Here is a 5934-nt window from a genome sequence, read left to right on the forward strand (position 1 = left end):
TCGTCTAGTTGCATGATTTAAGAACATTGAGCTTGGAGGTGCAAGGGTATTGCCATTGTTCGGTATGAGTAATACAGCGTCCTAGGAGTAGGTAGATGGATTGTCGTGGTACATCAGTAAGAAGTGCTTGGATATCAGAGTTTTACTCTAGTAACCGTGTAAAGACCTAGAAATTAAATGGGTAACTTAGCAATTAGTAAATTACATTTATAGAATAAATGAGATTTATAATTATATTCTAGGTGATAATAATATTATAAAATAAGTCTATGATAAAATAATAGAATTAGAATAATAATAATAGTAATAATGAGACTTAATGGAATAAATAATTAATCCCATTGATTAAAGTGTAGTTAAACATATGTGGGGACAAATGTTAATTATTAAATGATAAGGTTTTAATTTTATGGGGTCCTAACATAATTTATGGAAGTCTAAGCATTAAAATAAAAAGGTAATCCCCTCTGCCACGTGGCATCACCTGATTGTTTGGTGAGAATTTCATTATCCCCTCCCAACCACTCATTTTATGCCATATGTCCCTCGCATTATCCTTTCTCTTTCTTTTCCTTTCTTTTTCTCTCTTTTCCACCCCCCCCAACCGCACGTCACTCTTCTCTTCTTCCTTTTCTTTTCTTCTTTCTTCCTCTTTCTCTCCCTCACGCCCGACACACGAACACAGCCCCCCCCCCCCCCACCTCTCTCCTGTAGCCCGAACCCCTCTTTTTCACGCAGGCCCTCCCCTGTTCCTGCACCCGATTCCCTCTCCCTTTTTCCTTCTCTTCCATTTTCTCCCTCTCTCTTTATCACTCGCACACCCGAGAAAGTGATACCGTGTGAGTGATCGAGTGAGAGCTGGGTTGAGTGCGAATCTGGATGTGTGGAAGGTAGATTCTTGGCCGTTGGGGGAGCGGTTTTTGGAGCTTGGTGGCTGGGCCATCATCGGGTCTTTGGAGGCAGCAACTTGGGCATGGATCCCGACCCTATTTCGGTGAGGTCCTATTTTCCTTGCCTTCGATTACTTGTATTTCCTTTGATTTTTGTTTAATCAATTAGGTCCTTTGTGGTTTGAAATTTATGGGTTAGTTTTTGGTGATTGTGGTTGTGGTGTGGCCGAATGGGTTTGCCCTTTTGGATCCTTGTGGCTACCGATTGAGGAATAATTCTTATGGGTGTTGTTGGGTAAAACTGGTTGGGAATCTTGAATTTTTAAGCTAAAACTGATTTGGTATTTTGGATTATCGATTCTTGACCGAATCAGTGAGTTCTTGGATGTTGGGTAGATTCCTTTGTTATAATTGTGTGCCCTGTTCAGTTATATGATATTCTGGAATTATTTGATGTTTGTTTTGGTTCACAAAATGAGTGGTTGTTGATTTTGAGCATATACATAGCCTTGAAGATGGATTTTGGTTCTTTAGGCTTTTGATTTTGTAATTCCTGTAATCCATGGGCCTTGGCCGATTGGGTGGTTTTTCTTGGTGTGTTTGAATCTTCAATGGTTGTCTTAGATGGTGATTTTATGGGTATTTTGATATAGATCCAAATCTGATTTTTGTTTAGTTTTGTTGAGGTAATCGAATGGTTTATTGCTTGGATTTGTAAGTTTAAGGTTGATGTTAACCAAAATTGGAACTAGGCATTGGGGATTTTCGTTGCCGTTTTATGGGATGGATTTATGGAGTTGATTGGCTTTGTTTTAGGGGATGAATTTATGTATGTGAAAAGTGGTGATTTTGGAACGCGTTATTGAAGTTTGATTTGGGTGATTTTGGTAGCTTGAGGCAAATTGTCGTTTTGGGTCCTCTTATGGGTGTTAGCGTGTTGAATTGTTATGGTTTGTTGGTTTGAGGGTAATTTTAGGACTAATAGAGAAGTTGATGATGATGGATTGGTACTACAGTTGCCATATGGGGGTAAATTTTAATTGGATGGTTTGGTTAAAAGGCCGAATGGATTATGGTTTGGGTTTCTTGATAATATTGATTAGTAGCTATATTTGGGACTTGTTATTGAGTTATTTGCACTCATGGTTGGTAACTAATTGAGTGATGGGAGACAAACAACTAAGGAATTAAGATATGTAGCAAGTGAATAATGATTAGCTCTAGTAAATGAATATATGTTCAATATGTGATTATAATTTAATTTAATAAGAAGTACTAGACTCATAAGTTAAATTAGATTAAGGTTTTATAATCCAAACTACTTAGGTGATTAATAACTAATATGTGTAAAGCATTAAATGTAATGGCAATTATCCATGTAACCCTTAGACAACATGTATAAATTGACAAGGTAGTAGAAGTACATAAATGTACCTGGAATCCAATGTGAGGCAACTAAGTAACTAATCCACCTATCCATGTACACATAGTATTTTTGTGTATCATCATATTAGGTTTAAGTCTATTAAGTGTGGTATGTATATAATTATATACATACATAAACATGTACATGAGTTCAATATATAATGTTAACTTAGTAAATAAATAATGAGCCAAAAATGGATTAATAATAATAATGCGATGTAATAATAATAAAAAGACAAATAAAATAGTAAACGCATCTTAAAGATAATAAGCAAAATAAAATATGGACCTAAGCCTAAATGACAACCTAATAATAGTTTAGGTACTTAACTAGATTTATACGCGGGTAACGCAACGTGTAAGCACGCGGGTAGTCTTAGTGTCATAGGATGAGTCCCATAGCGTTGTCTAATGTTATAAGTATCTGCAGGGTCATGTCATAATTGGAGACTTCAATGGGTTCTTCAATGTAGAGTTGGAGTCGTGAGTCCAATGCAGCCAGGTGATATTTTACTCACTGAGAAACTGTTATTTTTATATATTATAGAATCGCAAATATATATGTTGTTCTATAAATCCTAACTAACTGTATGTTGAATATATCTGTTTTGCTTGATTTGAGTACTTTAGAGTATGTTCAAATATATCAATGATGTCATGAAATGATGTATGAATGAAAGATTTAAATTATGCAAAGTAGAATGATAAAATTACATGTTGATTGGTTTAGCGAATTTGAAGAAGGCATGATTTGCAAAGAATAAGAGTATAGAGTTTGAATTGTAAAGTATAAAGCATGAGCACGAGCATAAGAATGAAAGGAAAAGTAAGCCTCAAAGATTGAAAAGGAAGGAAAGTCTCACAAGGAATGAAAGGACCATCATAAGCATGCATATCATTATTTAAATTGGGTAATGTTTTCATGATATAGAATATTGTTGTTTTTATGCTAGACGTATTAGTATGCCTAAGAGTTTTAATGGCAAAAGAGTTTATGTATACTGTTATCGTCTAGTTGCATGATTTAAGAACATTGAGCTTTGAAGTTCAAGAGTATTGTCATGGTTCGGTATGAGTAATACAGTGTCCTAGGAGTAGGTAGATGAATTGTCGTGGCACGTCAATAGGAAGTGCTTGGATACTCGAGTTTTACTCTAGTAACCGCATGGACAACTACGTGCTCGACATGAAGTTGTAATGCCCTAGGGTCCCGTGTTAACCATGTTCGAAAAATGATAGTAAACTTGTACTAAAGAGGGAGATTGCATGTTTTAAGCTTAGTGTGCTTGGTTTTGACGCTATTGGTTGCAATATCAGTGTGGCTTGGGAATAGGTAGATGGATTGCCGTTGCACGTCAGTAAGAAGTGCTTGGATATCAGAGTCTTACTCTAGTAACCGCATGGACAACTATGTGCTTTGACATGAAGTTGTAATGCCCTGAGGCACAGTATTATCACAGTTAATAACGTTAGACCTATGTGCATTTGAGCTACCAACATAAAAGTATTATTGTAGGTGGGTTTATACGTGGTAGCTTCCATGCCAATAGAACTTCTACGTATGGGTCTAACTACATAGTATGTTATAAATGTTTTCTCATAGTCGGTGTTTGCTATATCAGCTATGGGGGTTTTTCAAACAAAATTTTATAAATTGGTAGCTGTTATAGTGTACGCGAGACTAAAAAGAAAAGGTTGGTTCTTTGTGAAAATTCAGTTAGTTTAATATCACTAAGGTCTCGGTATTATGTACTGAGGCGGTGAACTCATCATTTCACCTATACGGATGTGGCAAACCCCCACAACCGTATAGATGATGTCTCTTGGCTGCAGGTACTCGGGTCGTAGTTGATGGGGTCGTAGACGTGCATTTGGGATATTATGACCGGAGCTCGCCGCAATGGTCGTAATTGCGGGACCATGGGCGTCCTCAGTTTTATAGGTTTTGTTATGGCTTGTGACGCATGTGTTACTCGTGATTGTATAAAGCCATTTCTGTTATGTATTTATATTGAGGAAAGACTTAAACACATAGATGTTAAATGGCTCTTGTTGTTATTAATTTATGATAGATGTTAAGATGTGATTTCCGCTATTAGATTTATGTTTTCCGCTGCATAGTTAGATAGTTGTCATACTCTGATTTACCGGGTACATATTATGGGATATGTATTACATGTTGGCTTTGCGACAAATCGCCGTGCCACTATGAAGATCCATTTGTATTTTAAGAGATTAATGTTTATGAAATGTTTTGTATAAAAAAAAAAAAATGGGTCCTCACAAACCGCATGGACAACTATGTGCCATAGACATAAAGTTGTAATGCCCTATGATTCGGTGTTAACCATATTTCGAAAATGATAGTAAGCTCATACTAAAGAGCGAGATGATATATTTTAAGCTTGGTGTACTTAGATGTGACGCTATTGGTTGGGATATCAGTGTGACTTGGGAGTAGGTAGATGGATTGTCGTGGCACATCAGTAAGAAGTGCTTGGATATCAGAGTTTTATTCTAGTAACTGCATGGACAACCATGTGCCATAAACATGAAGTTGTAATGCCCTGAGGCATGGTGATATCACAGTTGGTAATGTTAGATCTTTGAGCATTTAAGCTACCAACATAAAAGTATTATTGTAGGTGGGTGTGTACGTAGTTGCTTCCAAGCCAATGGAACTTCTACGTATGGGTCCAACTACATAGTATATTTAAAATGTTTTCTAATAGTCGATGTTAGTTTGTAATTGGCCTTATTCTGTTGGACAAAATCACTTGTATGTAAAGATGCTGTTTAACAAGGATTCCGCTATTCAGGAGTGCTTCAAAAGATTCTGCATTGTTTTCAAGTTAGAGATTTCGGTTCCCTGTCAGCCATCTGGACGACGTGCCATCCCGTCCGGACGCTCATCTGTCCAATGTTCCATCCGTTCGGACGACGTATCATACCGTTCGGACGTTCTACAGACTAAGCATCATTCGTTCGGACAACGTGGAATTCTGTCCAGACCATTCACTGTATCGAGAAGCTTCTGTTCCAGCTTGCATCCGTCCGGACGACTCAGCAGCCCGTCCGGACGCCCTTCAGTATTCGAACAAGCTTCAGATTCTTTCCAAAATCATATATGGGAAGATAGCCGCAACCATCCGGACGACGTGGATTCCTGTCCGGATGCGTTTCTCCTTAAGGCAAGAATCGTAATTCAAATACAACCGTCCGAACGTCGGTCAGCATGGTCTGGATGCGCGTTCAACAGATATGGAAATTGCGTATTCAACATCAACTGTCAGGACGCCTGCCTATCATGGTCTGGACGCGCGCTTAACAGTTATGGAAATTACGTGTTGAAGATTAACCATCCGGACGGCCATCCTTATGGTCTGGACGCGCGAAGCCGTAATAAGGAAATTACTTACAGCGGATGTGCGACCGTCCGGACGACAGTGCCTCACCATCCGGACGCAACTCTCAAACAGGAAAGATTTTCAGCGAAAATCTAAGATTTTCTGGTCGCACAATTGTCCGTCCGGACGGCCCATGTCCACCGTCTAGACGGCACCCGTAAATTTTACAGCAGTCGCCCATTTGAACCTCAGCTTATAAATAGAGGCCCTTG

At 38.3% G+C, this 5934-nt stretch overlaps 1 long non-coding RNA gene across 1 annotated transcript; it reads left to right on the forward strand.

The window, feature by feature from the left end:
- The first annotated feature begins 641 nt into the window (after nucleotides 1-641).
- LOC133870548 (uncharacterized) lies at nucleotides 642-4410 on the forward strand. The gene is made up of 3 exons (XR_009900750.1): nucleotides 642-994; nucleotides 2746-2817; nucleotides 4129-4410. It is a non-coding gene; the product is annotated as an uncharacterized LOC133870548 (long non-coding RNA).
- The last annotated feature ends 1524 nt before the right edge of the window (nucleotides 4411-5934 follow it).

This window comes from Alnus glutinosa, chromosome 6 (genome assembly GCF_958979055.1).
Source record: "Alnus glutinosa chromosome 6, dhAlnGlut1.1, whole genome shotgun sequence".
Classification (NCBI taxonomy): domain Eukaryota; kingdom Viridiplantae; phylum Streptophyta; class Magnoliopsida; order Fagales; family Betulaceae; genus Alnus; species Alnus glutinosa.